This window comes from Podarcis vaucheri, assembly GCF_965113315.1.
Source record: "Podarcis vaucheri genome assembly, chromosome: 8".
In the NCBI taxonomy this organism is placed as follows: Eukaryota; Metazoa; Chordata; class Lepidosauria; order Squamata; family Lacertidae; genus Podarcis; species Podarcis vaucheri.
This window is the reverse complement of record NC_138766.1, coordinates 63052245-63069125: the sequence shown is the minus strand read 5'-3', so window position 1 is coordinate 63069125 and position 16881 is coordinate 63052245. Positions and strand designations below refer to the sequence as shown.

The 16881-nt window shown below is 41.8% G+C and overlaps 1 long non-coding RNA gene across 2 annotated transcripts in view; it reads left to right on the top strand.

Moving 5' to 3' along the window:
- The window catches only part of LOC309538479, a 39150-nt gene that overhangs the window by 2357 nt on the left and 19912 nt on the right, over positions 1-16881 (top strand). The window lies entirely within an intron of this gene.

Genomic DNA, 16881 nt, shown 5'->3' with positions numbered 1-16881 from the left:
TAACACAGACACACACACAGACACACAAAGTAGATGGCTGGGGAAAATTAAAGAGAGAGAGAAGAGGCAGAGGGGAAGGAAAGAAGATTTGCTGTTCATAACTGCTCAGGAATGTGAAAAGATATGGGTGCAAATTAATTATTCCTCCCACCAGGGAAGTTCTTTCTTTCTCTCTCTCTCTCTCTTCTCTCTCCCCCCCTTCCTTTTTTTTTTTTTTTTAAGGAAGAAAATATGCCTGGGATAATGAATGTGGAATGCGCCTCTGTATGGAAAGAGAGTGAGTCTGAGATCGGAAATTTCTGCTCTTATAGCCATAGAGAATCATTTACATATTATTGAGGATTTATTTGCACACACATATTGTGCATACGGTGACATTATATATCTCTGCATCTGTAGCTCATGTATACACATATGACATATGCATTATTGCATATACACATGGCAGTTTAATCTCCCTGGTGTAACTGGTCCAACAACTCAACAAAAGTAAGTTTATAATAACAAACAGGATTTTTTTTAGTGTAATAGCAGTAGTAAATAGGTTTTTAAAAAACAAATGCTACTCCAGCAGAACTACCTGCCTTTTCCCTATGGAAGCAAAAAAGAGAGAGGGTCTATATTTCTCCTTAGGTTTACCAGAGATACTGCTGTATATGAAAAGGAAGAGTTGTATTGGTCTATAGACAATAATCCACCGACACCATTATAAATAGAAATCTCCTAGAAATCTTCTCTTGCAAGGGACGGAAAGCAATCGCTTCTCATTTGAAAATCTAATTATCTTAACCTAATACTACAGATGTGATGTGAATATGAGTGACACTTTCATTAAAATATAATTAACTAAAAGTAGGAATCCAGATACTTTTAAATACCCCCTAGTGAAGATTAAAAATCATGTCTATTAAAAGAGCATCCAAACACACCGCAGGGACACCTACTCCCCCTCCCCCAACATTATAGAAATGGAAAGGCCAGAAAAGATCAGTAACTAAGACTTAAATATAAAGGATATTTACAATCCCAAAGACCCTGCGCAGGTGAACCATAACCTTCGTGCTGACGTGCCTTTGAAGTTCCTGATTCCTGGGATACACGTCAAAACCTTGTCTTAGGCCTTAAGCACTAAATACCAACAGAAAGGTTTAACACAATCCTCCATAAAAACAAGGTATAAATATGCATCTTTTAGGGGCCTTAAACCATCCGATCTAGAGAAACATTTGGCAAATCCTGGAGCTAATACTAAGAGGGAAATATCCACCTGATGATGAATGAAGGGCCTGCCAGGAAAGACACTGTATAGGCCAGAGATAGGGAGACGCAGTAAGAAAAACAGATGTTTTAAGGTCATGGTGAAGGTCCCTTAGACTTGAGAGGAGGGGAAAATGCCCACATGGAAGTCCAGTTCTCCGTGGGTAACCAAAACATAGTGAAACTTCGTAGAAACTGAGTGGAAAGTAACCACAGCCAGCAAATTTCAAGATCTGAGCCCAATGATTAATGTCAAAGACAGTGCGTAGAAGGCTTTTGGAGAGTAACTTGTTTTCGCTCGAGAGTTATACCTACTCATCAGTGAAATAAAAAGGAAACAGTACTTAGGCATGTTTTGTGCGCGTATCAGAAAGCTGAGTTTCAAAAGAAAGGATAGTCTGTATCGTTGTTTGCAGAGAGGGACCAGCGATGTTAACAATGACTAAAATGAAATTTCTCAACCCCGTTCAGTAAGATCGGGGAACTTAGGACAGAAAGAGGTCTCTTTGGCTCTTATTGAAGCGGAAGGGGAGTCTAAGCTAGCAGAATGCATTGGCCATTCAAAGACATGTCTGAAGGATGGCAGTCCATTTCCTAGCCCTGGAGACAATTAAATCCAGTCTGATGAAGAAACACCTGAGCACAATGCCTCTCGTTCAGATTCAAGTGAAGAAACAGATACAGTTTACGTAGCAGGAGCATAAGGAAACGAAGAGCAAGGTGTTGCAAAAATCCTTGTTTTATATATTTCTACTGTTTTTGGGGTTTTTTTAAGCGAGGCTGCTAGAAGCTCCGAAGGTCTGTTGACAACACAAGGCATTTTTGATGCACATTTTCTCCTTCCCTCCTTTCGTAGAATGATTGTAGTTTCTTTTTAACAGTGGCGGTTTCCAGCTAAAGGAACAAAGGGGGATGCGAGCAGGATTTGAGGAAGGATAGTCCACTTTCTCCAGGTTTCTTCCAGTACTGTTTATTCCTTCCTAACGTTTTTGTTTCGCCCACCCCACCCCTTCACCTCTGTTTCGGCTTTGTGTTCTCAGCCCCTAGTCCGTCCGCCCCCCCCCTTTAAAATACTAGCTATCTGGATGGAAAAGGCACTCCGGGATGTTAACAGTTTAGAAGAAACCCGGGGATAGCCACGTAGCTAGGAAAAAATCGAAGGAGGTTAATTCCGAGAGGCAGCAGCAGGTTGGATGGCGGCGGGGTGTGTGTGTGTGTGTATGATAAGAGCGGAGCGCGGCTTTGGCAGGAGCACCCCGGGGGCTGGTGGGCTGGCTGGCTGTTTCAAGAGGGTTCCCCCAGAAGCTCGGCCACAGCTGCAAGCTGCTTCCCCTTCCCTGACTGGCTCGTTCGTCCTCTTGCTCACTCAGCTAATCGCCCCCAAGACCTATGCCTCACCTCTCCAGCTCCTTCCCTCCCCACCCCCCCCAACCCGGTCCCTCGAGCAGCCCTCTCAGGCATACTTATCCTCAGGGCAACCCACCCAGGCACTGGGGGTTCCTTTCCTCAAGGGGTGCGGTGGGGTGGGAGAGAAAGAACTATCATTTTCCGAGAGACATAGATAAGAGAGATCGTGGCCATGATGCTCTCTGGATTCACACGCGGGGGGTGGGTATGCCCCGTCTCAGATGCCAGCCCCAAGGAGTTGAAGAAGCAACTTCCTGGACGCGAGTTTCAGAGCCAGCTCTGGCCACTCTCCCGATCAGACAAAGACGGGGCCAAGGGCAGCTGACAGACTTTTGCTCCGAGTCGCCTTGCCTTCGCCCCAACCGGCGCTGAGGACGCACCAGGGCCAGGAGGAGGATATACATAATTACAACCTCCCCTCTTTTTAATAACCCGACATAATTCCCTAATAAACGGCCCGCCTCCCCCTCCCCCCCTCCAGCCCAAGGGAAAGAGGATCCGTGCCTTTTGAAAGCGCTCCCTAAGTCTATAGATGAGCTCAGTTTGAAACGAGGTATTACAAGATCTCCGTGTTAGAGACCCCTTTATCTGAGCTACAGACACTTTCAGATCCCGAGACCCCCCTCCTCCTGCTGCCTTTTTGTTGTCTCTCCTCCTCCCGGAGCTATTTGACAAAGGCAGTATGTTAACTAACATTTTTTTGTTTAACTCAGCAACTTCGTTTCAAAACACGCTTAAAAAAAACACAAAACCTGAGAGCAATCTTCGGGACCTTTTGGGGGAGGAGGGGAAGTTGACACGAGGGGCGAAACCGCAAGGATTGTCAGTCTAAGAAAGAAAGAAAAACGCCCCCGAACTCTGCAGATTCTTTAGTCAGATTAGGGGAAATGACAGCTCTCTCTTTTTGCTTTGTTTTCTTTTTTGGGGAAAAACAACAACACCCAACATCAACACGTAACCATATACATTTAATATAACTGTCCATTTCCCAGCCCGTTCTACGACGGCAGTTATCTCTGTTACGCCACGACGCGAAGGGGAAAAGGGAGGGAGGTTGCGATCAGATCCGGCCAGGCCACGCATCCCGACGAAATCGTGCCTGCCGTCGGAGTCCCAGCCCCTGACTGGCCTTTTGGGGTAGTGATGGTGGTGGCTTGAGCTGCGCAAAAAGGAAAAAAAAAGAGATCCAACCTCCACCCCGTCCCCGACGCTACCAGAAATCAAAGCTGCTCTCGCTAGCATTTCCTCCTTCTCCTCGGGAGCCCTTAGACAACAAACAGCTCTCTGCTCAGCTGCTTTCTGGAGCAGGTCGCGGGCTTTAAATACCCTGAACCTGAGCTTCTTGGCTTTGGATGGGAAAGGGAAACGCGGGCGCACACACGCGCGTGCACACAGACACACACAAACACACACCCCCTCGCCCAGACACACGCACTGAGAAAGGTGGGTGAAGGAGCCGGGCGCCCTCTGGGCTTTTAGAGGTCAGAGCTTTGACACTGCTTTGACCTCCCTTTCCCCTGGCGGCAACCGCCCTCGTGTTTATCAACAAAAACAGCCCAGGAGGACTAGACCCAAACAATAGCAATGCGCCAACTTCACAGACACTTCGCGAGCTCTTATGCAAATCCTGGAGAACGACCCAACGCCTGGCCAAAGGACCCCTTCCCTTCCCCACGGCGCCACAAGCCTCTTCCCGGCACAGTGGCCAGAGCCAAGGGAAACGTTTTTGTCTTCTCTTCGGCGGGGACGGGGGTGTGTGGAGAGGGGGGTGGGAGAGAAAGAGGGAAAGAGGGAGAAGCGGGAAGGAAGCGAGACCCCAACTCCAGCGATCGGATCAGGAAAAGGACAAACAATAACAAAAGCCAATAAAATTACCCACCTTAGCGCACAGACAAGAAAGTAAGTTTATACCTAGATCCAACAGTTCACAGTGCCCATAAAACAGGAATCTTTCTGGTGTTAAAGACAATATGCTAAACTACCTCTGCGGCAAACGGTGATTATAAAATGCCCAGGAAAAAGTTGTTTTCGCCCAAGGAGCCAAGTTTTCAAAAGAAAACGTGTAGATTTTACAACTAAATAAAAGCCACCACCTCTGTGTTGTCCGTAAAAACTACACATAAATTAAAAGTACCGTTAAAAGAAAGCCTCCAGCAAGCAACATCTGATCCGACTTACCGAAAAAAAGAGGATAATTTAAACCACATTTAATTATAAAAAGCAGTAAGCGAAAAGTAAATCAATCAATGCTTTCTCTCAAAAATGTTGTCCGCCAAGGTATAGAAATGACAATTCTTATAGTCCTGCATTAAAGGCTAACTGAAACTCTACTCTTCAGGAACTGATTATGGGAGGGGGGGTGCAAAGCAAGGGGGAAAATGAGGGGGACACACACAAAAACAAGCCTCTAACGATTTTCAGTTTTTTGTTTAAAATTGATGACGATCAGAAAAGCCTGATGAAAAAGTTAAAGAAAATATACCTCAAGAGGAAAAAGCCCATCTCCTTTTCTTCTTTGTCTATCAGTCTCCAGTTAAAGCATATGGAAAATGTTTTCAAAATGCCTAGATTTGGCACATTGTCATTGCAAAGAGAGGAGCGCAGTGATGCTGTTATAGAAAATGGGAAATAAATTCAGGATTGGGTGCTGCCTCCTTCAATGCGGATTTATCTAAGTTTAATTTAATATTCTGCAATCACTGTATGATCGCATATAATTCACCAAGATTTTAAAGGGCTTTGCGTAAATACATGGACTATGGGCACCAAGTCATCTAACCAGATTACAGTAGTTCTTTTTCATTTGTGTTTTTTTCTCATTAGATGCACTTTAAACTGCAAGTGCAAATAATAAAAAGGATAGAATAATAGGGTTTGGGTAAGCAAGCGATTAGAAAAACCACTGGCTTTAGTAAAATCATTCAAAACATAAAATCAAAAAGCACAAAACGGCTGTTTGTAAAACACTAAACCTTTAATCGATTTATTGGCATCCTGATCGATTAGATAAACGGAAATCTATACCAAACATAAAGGCATTTAAAACATTTCCCTCTCATTTCTAAACAAAACTTTTCTTTTCGGCAGAAAAAAATCTTATCAAACGACTAACAGGAAATTCTTCAGATATCAAATTACGATAATAAAATTATTTCCACATGGAAAGGGATAATGACAATGATGATAGTAATTATAATAATGAATAATTCAACAGCCCTTTGACATATATAGAAAACCTGATTCAGAACAGCTCTTGAGAGGACCTAGTTTTAGGGGGAAAACATTTTATTAAGAGAAATTGACTTAAAAACTGACATTTTCAACTAGACTGACAATTTAGGGGAAACTGCTAAACTTATGCTAATTTCTCCCTCTATCAAAAGAAACCCTGACCAGTGTTCACAGAAAGCTTTGCCCTTTCAATCGAGTTACTATCTATTAGTAAAAATAAATATGTAAATATACCAGCCCCATCTGAATTACAGGAACAAATTTGTGCCTGCGTGGTAGACTGCAAGGAGGTGGTTAAGACTGAAAAGGGGGGGGCGCTTTCCCCCTTAATAATCCATTTATGTAGTCCATATCGCGCTTTCCAGATCTCAGGGAAAAAATTGCAAGCCATAATATATTTTACTATTTAGGTAAAAGAAAAAGAGGGGGGGGGTTTGCTGCAATCCGGGGCAATGCAGCAATCAGAGCTTGTGGCATTCTAGCTGCGTGAAGAGGAAGTGTTGCTGTAACGGGTATTATGTTTATTTGATAAAGAAAATCAATGAAAGTGGCTGTAAAGTAGTTAGTGAGGCGTGTGTTTGGGACTCGGGTTGAATAGTGACTCCAGCGGGCTGGTCGATCAGCTCTAAGAGCTCTGGAAATCTACCCTAACCCTCTGCCTGAGCTCTTCTCTCTCTCTCTCTCTCTCTCTCTCTCTCTCTCTCTCTCTCTCTCTCTCTCTTTCACACACTCGCACACTCGCTGCTGCACCTTCTCCAGTCCAGGGGACTCCTCTCTGTCAGTCTCCTCCCTCTATCCCTCCCTCCTTCGGTCTCTCCCTTTCCAATTTCCCGATGGCATCATTATCATCCCTCTCCGCCCCCCACCCCCCCGTGCTGGGGTTGCAGCCTTCCTCTTACCCCACCGATTCCTTTCATTATCTTGCCTCCACCCCCCCCCCCACCGCATCCGCCCTCCCTTTCCTCTGACTTCTCAGCTAGGATGTTCAGAGAGACCCTCCCGGCTGAAGGGCTGCACACCCCCCCACTCCACCTCCAGGTTCTTGCTCTGCCCAGCCTTGGGGGTGGGTGGGGTGAATCCTGGAGGCTCGGCAGCGGCTTGTGTTGGCTGCCAGGGATTTATTTTTAAATGCCAGGGGTGACCAGCCTTTAGAAGTAATCACAGAGTACTTTTCTACATGTGCAGAGTGCCTCTGTCACCACGAAGAAAACACAGCAAGCCCCACGCCCTTCGGATCAGGGGGCAGAGTTTCTATGGCAGAAGGCACGGACTTTCAGGAACCTCTCATTTTAGAAACTAAACACACGGGCGCGCGCGCGCGCGCACCCCCTGCAACGAAAAGCATCCCTGACGCCACTATCCTAAACATGATTTCCTTGAAAGTCAACTCCACCGCGTTCAATCGGATTCCTTTCCAAGAAAGCATGGCCAAGCTTTCCTTTCTTGAAGCCAACTGTGAATATAATCTTCCAACCTTTCTAACCAATCCAAACTACCGACGATCCACCAAATATTTAAGCCTATGCGCCAGCCAATTAAAGCAGCTCGTTCCCATGGGGACCGTCTAATCCCCCAATGTCACCGGTGTTTAAATCAATTTGTCGCCCAAGCCGGGCTAATTTTTACTTGGAAGCTAGTCCCACTGAGTTCCATGGGATTTCCTTCTGGCTGCATGTCGCAATGTATTGCAATATATGTATTCTTTTTAAAAAATGTATCGGCCGCGAATGGAATCCCGTGGAGATCACTGAAGTTTGGCGCTTGCAATGCGATCCCAGCCAGTTTAGGATGAGGCTTTGGGAGCTGTAATTCTGCACTCACACACGGCTGCCAGTTTCCATCGGAGTAAATGTCCGGGCTGCAAGGGCCACTGAAAGCCGTTCGGTCTGCTCATAGGAGATGGATGGTTTGGGGCACAAATATAGCCCTGAGGTTCCTTAGTTCCTTTCAGTATCTGTCCTTCGCGGGAGGGGAGAAGCATTCAAAAACTTGCTTCCTCCTCACCTTATAGTCTTCTATGCTTTGAATATAGGATCCCCTCCTCAGATATATAATTCCTGTGCGTTTAAATCTGGTTAACCATTTTTTAAAAGAAATCTCCCTGTCTTTCAGCTCCCCCAAGACAGAGCCTGTAAAACTCGCGGTCTGTATAGTCGGTTTCCACACTTATGGTTTGGGTTAGGAACCCATTATCTAGGTTTCCTTATCGCCGTCCATAATAATAATAATATTAATATTAATAATAATAATAATAATAATAATAATAATAATAATAATAATAATGGAAGGGGAGGGCCTCTCGTATGGTCAGTTGTGACAACATGGCAGCTTCGGTTCGTAGCTTTTTTGTGAGGCTAGGCTTCCGTTACTTAACCCTCCTATTCCTTCTCTTCCTCGGGGGCTTATTTCTGCACGTGCACACACACTCCGTGGCGTCCTCTTTGACAAAGGGCAGCGCCGCCTTCTCCTGCTTCAGCTCCTGCTGCCATTTCCCGCTTTCGTCGCCCTCCCCGCCGCCATTGGCTGAATTGGGCCAGGGCCGAGAAACCGAGGTTATGGCAGCCCCGAAGCCAACCTATCAAAACTCGCGCCGAGGTGACGCGGCCAAGCGCGCGAGGGCCTCAAAAAAATGGCCGCCTCGCTCCTTTCTATTGCTTAGCTTCCTCCTGTCCCCTACCCCTCAATGTTCGCTTTTCTCTGCTTTTCCTTTCCTTTAGAAGAAAAGAGGGAAAGCTGCAAAGAGATGGGGATAGGTAGCCAGAGTAGGCGACAGAGGCCTTGTGTGGTCCTTGCTGTGCTTTTCAGGGCTCAGTTCAACTTTTGTAGCCTTATGTATGGCTGATGGCTGGGGGTTTAAAAAAATAAATAAATAAACGGCTTAGTGGTTTGATTGTTTGTTTTGTTTTGTTTACCAAACAAGCAGTATGTAATTTTTTGCTGAATGAAAATTGGAAGTTGGTCAACACACACCTAAAATGTAAAGTTGCAAAGGGCTTGCAAATAGGCAGCAAAAGTTTGGTGCATGTGAAGTGAGCAAAGTATGCAAGTCAGGATGCAGGTGATGAGTTTGGCAGGATGGATAGTGAAAACCTGTGCATATTAACTCAGTAGCAAGTGCCACTATTTCCAATGGGACATATTCTGATGTGATTTTGTATAGGGCTGCAGCTCCCGCGACGTGTGTCCTTTCAGTATAAGGCAGGGCAGTACCTGAACCAGTGCTCAATGTTTGGAGGATGCGCTCACCTTGCATAGCCTCCTTATGCAAGGTAACTGAGCACCCCAATGATGCTGCTGGGGCAGAGTCAAGTAGCATGGCGCATGAGTGGGGAGGGCAACCGGACCTGCCCCTGTGTGGCCAGGTCCTCAATACATTCTTTATGGCAAAGACAGCCATTCTGTGAGGCGCATATGCTCAAACAACCATCCTCTGTTCTAAGAGCACATGGCTTCCCCCCACCCAAGAACTCTGGGAACTGTAGTATGATAAAGATGCTGGGAACTGTAGCTTGGTGTTTTCAGACCACTTCTACCAGACTTCTAGAATATGTGTGTTTCTCTGTGTTTTCACTCTTAAAAGAATGTTTCCACCAATCTCTTCCACTGTGTGACCTTTCAGGCTGAGAGAGCCTACTGCAGATAACCATCTATACAACAAGCAGGGTTGCAAGGGCAACAGAAAAGTTCTCAGGGGCTTCTCTTCACTCAACTGTGGAATGAGGTTAACTTGTAAAGGTTTAGATAAAGATTGTGCCAAAACCTCCCCCCTCCCCCATCACCTGGTCCCGTTTATAGTGTACCATTGTCCTTAGGACTCATTCATGTAATGCACAATTTGCCACATTAAAACATATCCTTTCCCCGCTCACAATATTTTTATTCTTGTTGCTGCCTTAATGGTAGGGTTCTTTATTTTTAAACATTTAAAAACATTACTTTTAAACATTATCTTACTTTTACATATTACTTTTGAACAGTCTAGCTTTCAGGATGGGTTGGGCTACCATTAAACAAATTAAAGAGGTGGCAGGAACACCAGTGGTTCCAACATTCAATGGATTCCCAATGTCCCTGTTTAATATAATGCAGCAATAATATAACAAAGCAAGGAAGCTTTATAACAAGAGGGTGTTTGAGCATATGCAGAGCTTCTGTACTGAACAACAAGCAAAGTCAGCAAAAACAATAAAAAACCCCTGTCCAACCTGTGTTTATGAGGCTAAATTTTATAAATAATGTGAGTTGCGTATGCTATAGCCTCTGCATCAATAACTTAACCTCTTTAGTACTGGATACTAATTATGTATAAAGCACACAATACATGCCACTTGTTTACTGAGTACCAAATTTGTATATCATAGTAGCATATATTACTTATTTGTCTCATAGGGTATAAGTTTTCTTGCTTTGGAATTCAATCTCATCAGATGTGAGACAGAGAATTGTATGATACTTGGTAGATTGTTCAAACAGCAATCAAAGCTACTGGGAGTGGTTTCAGGATTCTTCCCATAGGCTCTCCAATCCCTTAATTGAAGTGGCAAGTGGAGTTTATGGCAGTAGTCCTAAACACACTTACTTGACAGTAAGTTCTGCTTAATTTAATGGGACTTACTTTTCAATAGACTTTTGAATAGATTGATAGCCCTGTAAAATTAGAATCCTAAACGAATATTAGTAAGGAGTAAGTGTGCCATTGAACACAGTGAAAGTGACCTCTTGCATTGTAAAAGAGAAAACAAATGCTATACTCAGCAGAGCAATTTTAGTTTGTTACACCATTGCTTCATGCCCTTAACTCTGCATAGAGAGCAACCTATAGGGCAAAAGATGTGATCCATATACCATGTAAGCAAGTGTATTTGCAATTTTTTTAAGCTGCAATCCTATGTACGCATATCTGCAAATAAGCTCCAATAAATAGTCTGGAAGTTATTTCTGAGCTGTTTTATACTAGGTTAGCCTGTCCATATAGCCCAGTACTGCATACTCTGGCTGGCAGAGGGTCTCAGACAAAAGGTGTTCCACATCATCTGCTACACGGTTCCTTTAAATGGAGATGCCAGAAATTGAACTTGACACTTTGTGCTCTATCACTGAACTACTATCACTTCCCCATGGTTAGAACTGCACTGCTAGTCTTGTTCAGTTCAATGGAGCCAATTACTTGATTCTGCAAAATCCGAGCAAGCACTATACTAGGGTCCCAGTGAAGGAGCAAGAATTCCACAAGTCTCCTCCTACTGGTTCTTGGATCCATTCTCCAGAGCATTATTGTACCCACTGCACAGGAATGGCAATGACAAGGCTGTATTTACTGTAGCCTTTGCAGCTGACCCATCTGACTGTGCTGGGATGAAGAGAGTCACTGTTACAGAGTCCTAAGGTTTACTGCAAGGCTGTGCACAACTACAGTTTTCCATAATCAACCAAAGGGCTACAGGTTTAAATGGGGAGCACAACAATGCAGTATAGAATGCAATTTTAGCTGCAGTAGTGCAAGCAACCGTGTGCATTGCAGCTAAAGCTGTGGGATAAGCTGTAGCTCACTTTACGCAATGCCATTTTCAGTAGTTTGCAAATGGTGCTGAAAGTCATTTAAATCCTGATAGCCAGAAATCATGCCTTGAATGGTTGACAATAACAACATGCCCCCATGATTGCCTCTGCAAGTGCAGTTCATTGGGTTTTTGTGGCCTATTCTAGGTTCCAAATATAGAACAGGAGAATGGTGTCTCACATTAAATGGCTTCTGTGTTGTTTTCTGATGTTGCTGGAGCATTTCTTTGAAATTGATGGAGAAATAACCTTGATTAATTATTTCCGGATTTCATGACAGCATCTTCACTGTTTTTAGTATGAATGTGTGTGGGGTTTTTTTAAAGTCTGCAACCATTTTTAAAAAATCTCGAAATAGTTTTGTGAAGCAAATATCATAGCATGGCTTGTAACTGGTCGTTCAGGCAAGTAACTGCCCAGCTTCTGACCAAAGATATGCAACCAGAATCTCTTTCCCAATGGTAATCTAGGAACAGGTTCATATAAATTTGTGTTAGCTAATCCAGATAATCCTACCTTCTTTCAGTCCTGTCCCCCCTCCAAAATGCTTTTACATGCCTAAAACAATTATTGTTTACTATTTTTTAGCTGGATTCCTCTGTGATCTTTGGGATTTTATTCATTTAATGCATTATGCATTCTCCAGGGAAGAATTATATTTTTTCTCTTCCCCTGAAATAATTCACAATACATATGTGGGCACATGTGAAAAGAAACATTTAAAAAGAGTGAAAATAAGAAGCCTCTCATCAGGTTTATAACACCACTTCATTTCTTTCCTTTATTTGAAGTCCAATATAGAAATGTCCTTTGAACAACAACAACAAAAATATGCAGTAATATTGATGGCTAAATTATATGACACCCCTCACCCCTGAAACTGTTGTTCACCAACATCCGGAGACAATTCACAAATTGTTTGAATGAAAGCATACCCAGTTATAAATTCACATGGGATTAAAAAAGGATTTCAATTGATAAAAAAACAGATAGGAAAACCTGTTCATATAACCAAATTCACACCTGAGGGTAACACACATTACAGCAACAGATACCTTACAGATTTTTCCTCCTTATACATTCTTTCTGAAGGAACATGATACTATGTCGGTACTAGACAGTATACATTTAGTCTTGATGCTCATTTTAGTCTTATACCAAATACTTTTCTCAGTTACAGAACTATGGTAACATTATGAATAGGGAGTGGGGGGAAGAGAAAAATATTTCAATATTTTATGGTACATAACCAAAGTATTTGATATAAAGAATTTAAATGATCTTAGCAGATGTTTGTTTTAAAGCAAGTTTGCTTGGAATAATTACTTTACAATTAAAATAGCTGGAATTTTAATTTTAAATTAGAGTGAGCTAAAGTCTTATTTGAAGAAGTTAAGACATATTAAAATTCTGAATTACAATTTATTGTAAAATGCCAACATGTTCTGAAAGAAAGTCATGAGAAATATATTTGTTGCAGGTGGGGACGGGGTGCTGTATAAGTTATTTGATATGCTAAAAGGTTATTTTAAACCTGTTATACATTTCATTAGAGAAGAAGGTGAATATTTGGTTTCTTTTGTTTGAAAAACCTCTTACTAAGGAATTGTCTACTGAAAATATCAGTGAAGTATTTAAAACAATGTGAAAATATTGAACATATTCAGAATATTTAAAATTTATGATAATTTATCACATGGATTAATATGTAGCAAACTTTAAATTACACATAAAAGCAGTTAATATATATTCTTTGAAAATAAATGCATGTATGAATATTTATATTACCTGTACTATTATATCACCTTTCATTGAATTTTCTTCTTCATGTCACTGACAGAAATGCAAAAGAGAGCATAGTACTTCACCCTCTTCAAAGCTAGTCACTTCATAGTCATCACTTTTAGAAAACCAAGCCTTTCTAGAAAATTTAGGAATCATCTATATCCATCTGTCTATCTATTTCATTGGATATGACTTTTTCTTCAAGTCCAAATTTGTGAATATGGGTAACGTGAAAACACAAGCAGATAAACTAAAATCAATTTTAAACAAATCTCTTAGAGGTAGTGCTACATTGTATTTTTCCTATTACTGTATCTGTAACATAGGTTTCATATTTTGTTAACTGCAGTTAAAATCTGTTTTAATGGAAGCTTTGATATTGCTACTAAGCAGTTATTTTTAAGAGTGCATTGCCATGCATCTTTGGGGGATAATGCATCTTTGGGGCTTGATGCACTATTATCAGGATGCATGTCATTGTATCTTATATGCTGCAATGTTGTCTCTAGTACGTTTCCAATTTTTGTACTTACTTTTGTATTAATCTATATAATGATAGTAATAGAATTCAAATATCCTTTAATGCAGAACTCTCCAAAAACATTAATATTAGGAGTTCCTTGTTCATCTACAACAGGATGGATATGGTGTTTATAGAGTTCATTCTTGACCTTACCTGAGTAAGTACTTTAACTTAAAGTATGAGATGCACCTAGAGGGGTAATACATTGAGTTTAATAGGAAGACAGTTAATAACCTTTTTTCATCCTCATGCACTATCAATCATGGCTGTCACCAGTCTGCTGAATCAAAGCAAAAGTGTTCTTCACAGATGACTGATTAGAAACGCAAAATCACAAGATCCATCTTCATGGTCACTTTTATTATAGTCATTTTTAAACTGACAGCAACCTGCTCAGTTTCAGCAGCACAAATAGTGTCACTCAGTGCAGCTAAGCATGAGAAGATGTTGGTTGAATTATACTTAAAAATAATTAGACCCAAAGCCTTTTGTAGAGGCAAGGAACAGCTCCATCTCCATCTTTTCATCCTCAAACATAAGTATACATTTTAATCCTAAAAGTATTTTCATTCTTGTGATTTTACTTACTAGATATTTCATTATAATTTGGTAATCCAAGCATACACATTTCTTTTCTTTCTTTCTTTCTTTTAAAAAAGACACATATCTTTTGGAGCTCGGTCCTCAGTTCACCCCTTTTGTTGTTCTGACCACATGACACCCTCCACAAATCCTTGCAGTGACTTCCTGTCTATTCCAAAATTCTGCAAACCAAAGCCTCCTCATCCTTATCTTCAAAGCCTTCTATTGTCTTTCCTATCCATATATTTACCCTCCTATCATAATATATGCCTACCCATGATCTTTGCTTCTCTTGCTGAGATGTTCTCTGACACCTGAAAACATCCTTTAGAGTTAAATTACTTGATACATTCTTCCTTGTTGCCCTTTATATTTGAAAATGCCTTACAGAACCCCTGAGACCACAGGAAGCTGCTCCAAACTGAGACCATTGGTTCATCAAGCCCAGTAGTTAGTCTGACTGGCAGTGACTCTTCAGAAAGGACTTTCCCCTAACCCTACCCAGGGACACCAAGAACGAAACCTATGGCCTTCTACATGCAAAGCAATTGCTCTACTACTGAGCAATTTGTGATGCTTGCTTCCTTCACCTTGCCAGAATTCATCTTTTCCATAACATCTTTGGCAGAATCCAGTAGTCCCCATACACATAAATTCACACAAATCAACAGCATATATATTCTTTCCTTATTAAACCTCAGCTTCATTATCCTCTCCTATTGCATCTCATGTGTCAAATTTTAGATTGTAGGTTCCTTGGGACAGAGACCTAAACTCCTGTTTTACTCTGTGAAACTCCACGTATATTAAGGGCTTCTGCTTCTTCTGCTTCTTTTGTGAGCAGATAAGATTTAGATAGGTAGTTAAATTGCCAATAGTGCAGCACAGTATGATGAAGTCTCAGTTCTAAGGCAGCATTCTTCATACACCAGCCACATTCATCTCACACTGTTAAAGATCAACCCATATCATGGGAAAAACAAGACAAAGGTAAATGATGTCTCATCCCAAAGGTTCCAGCACAGCATGAAGAATAATAGGAAAACCATGTGGCTAGTCCAAAGACGTCACCCATTTGCAAGCTACAAGTGAAGGCAAATCCAACATTATACCTGTAGTACAATAGCTGATGGTACGTTGGTGCAGTTCTCAGGATATTGCTACATGCAGTACTCAGAAGACTCATGTCACACAGCTGCATAAAATGTACACATTTTAATTTATATGCATTTAGGCTCCTGAGGAGATGGAGATGATAGGTGTTTGGGGCCCCAACAGTTCTGCACTTTACAGTGCACCCAGCCACCCTGTGAGCAAAGAAAAACAAATTCAGTTAAAAGGAAAAAAAAGAGGGAATAAGGCAGAATACCTGGTGCTCATCGCAAAAGACGAGGGTGCCGACCCTGTCAACTATCCCCTAACAATGCGTGTGCAACTGTTTATGACCAGAGCATAAGAGTTCAGTCTACCAAGTTTTGCTGCCATGCATGCTGTATTGACATAAAGGAACAATTCTTGATAGAATTCAAATGTTTGCTCTTGCATCTGTTACAATAAAGTTCTTCAGATGACTAATTTTCATTTCAGACTTTGTACTATCATTATCAGATTAGAAGTAGACATCTTTTTTTCTTTAAAAAAATGGGTAGTACCCAGTTGTCCCCTAGTGCTGTTACTCCAGGGAAGGTGCTAATGGAGGAAGGGGAGGAAAGAAGATTTTAGCTGTAGCTCCCAGTACCATCTATAATCTGTTCTTGAGGGTTCCCCAATCTTCCAGAACAGATTATAGGAGGCTATCATGGCTGCAGAGGGAAAATAAGCAACAATCACATTTCCTCTTCCTGTGTTAGCAAATGGCTTCAGCTGGAGCAAATGTTCTTGCACAAGGATACCAACTTGATATATCCCATTATCTTTTAAGTGCAATGCTAAATTGTTGCGATATCCAGTTTTTGAAGAAATTTCACAAAACTAGCTAGACAGTTAAATAGAATTACTTCAGAAAAGATGGCTATACTTCAGATTATTTAAAGTGATTGTAATTTGAAGGTTTATTTACATAGCTGTAAATACTGTATCACCAAAATTGAAGTGGATAGTTATTACATTTTGCTTGGCTTAAAATGGAAACATTTGTAACTTTACAATGCTACTTGTGTTCCCTCTATTATTTAAAGTTACAACTCAGTCAAGAGCACCACATGCTCATTTTATTGAAATCAAGGTGCAGGTGCAGCATTTGCAAGTTTAGGATGGTGTCTAATACTGTCATCTCTATTGACAGAAGGCCTCCATCAGCAGAAAGTGAGAACAGGCAATTTTTGCCAGTTGCTCTCCTCCCCAAAGCCTTCTCCCCTACCTTGGAATCTGCTCTGGTGGGTTCCTGAAATCTCTGAAGTAGATTCAGAGAGTGTGGGGGCTCACAAGGGGCTGCAGGGAGACACAGTAATCAGCAAAAAATTAAAAATTAAAAATGCCTTAACCCTTTCGTCTGAAGGATGTTACCCATTAGTGGAGGGGTAGTATTGGACACGGGA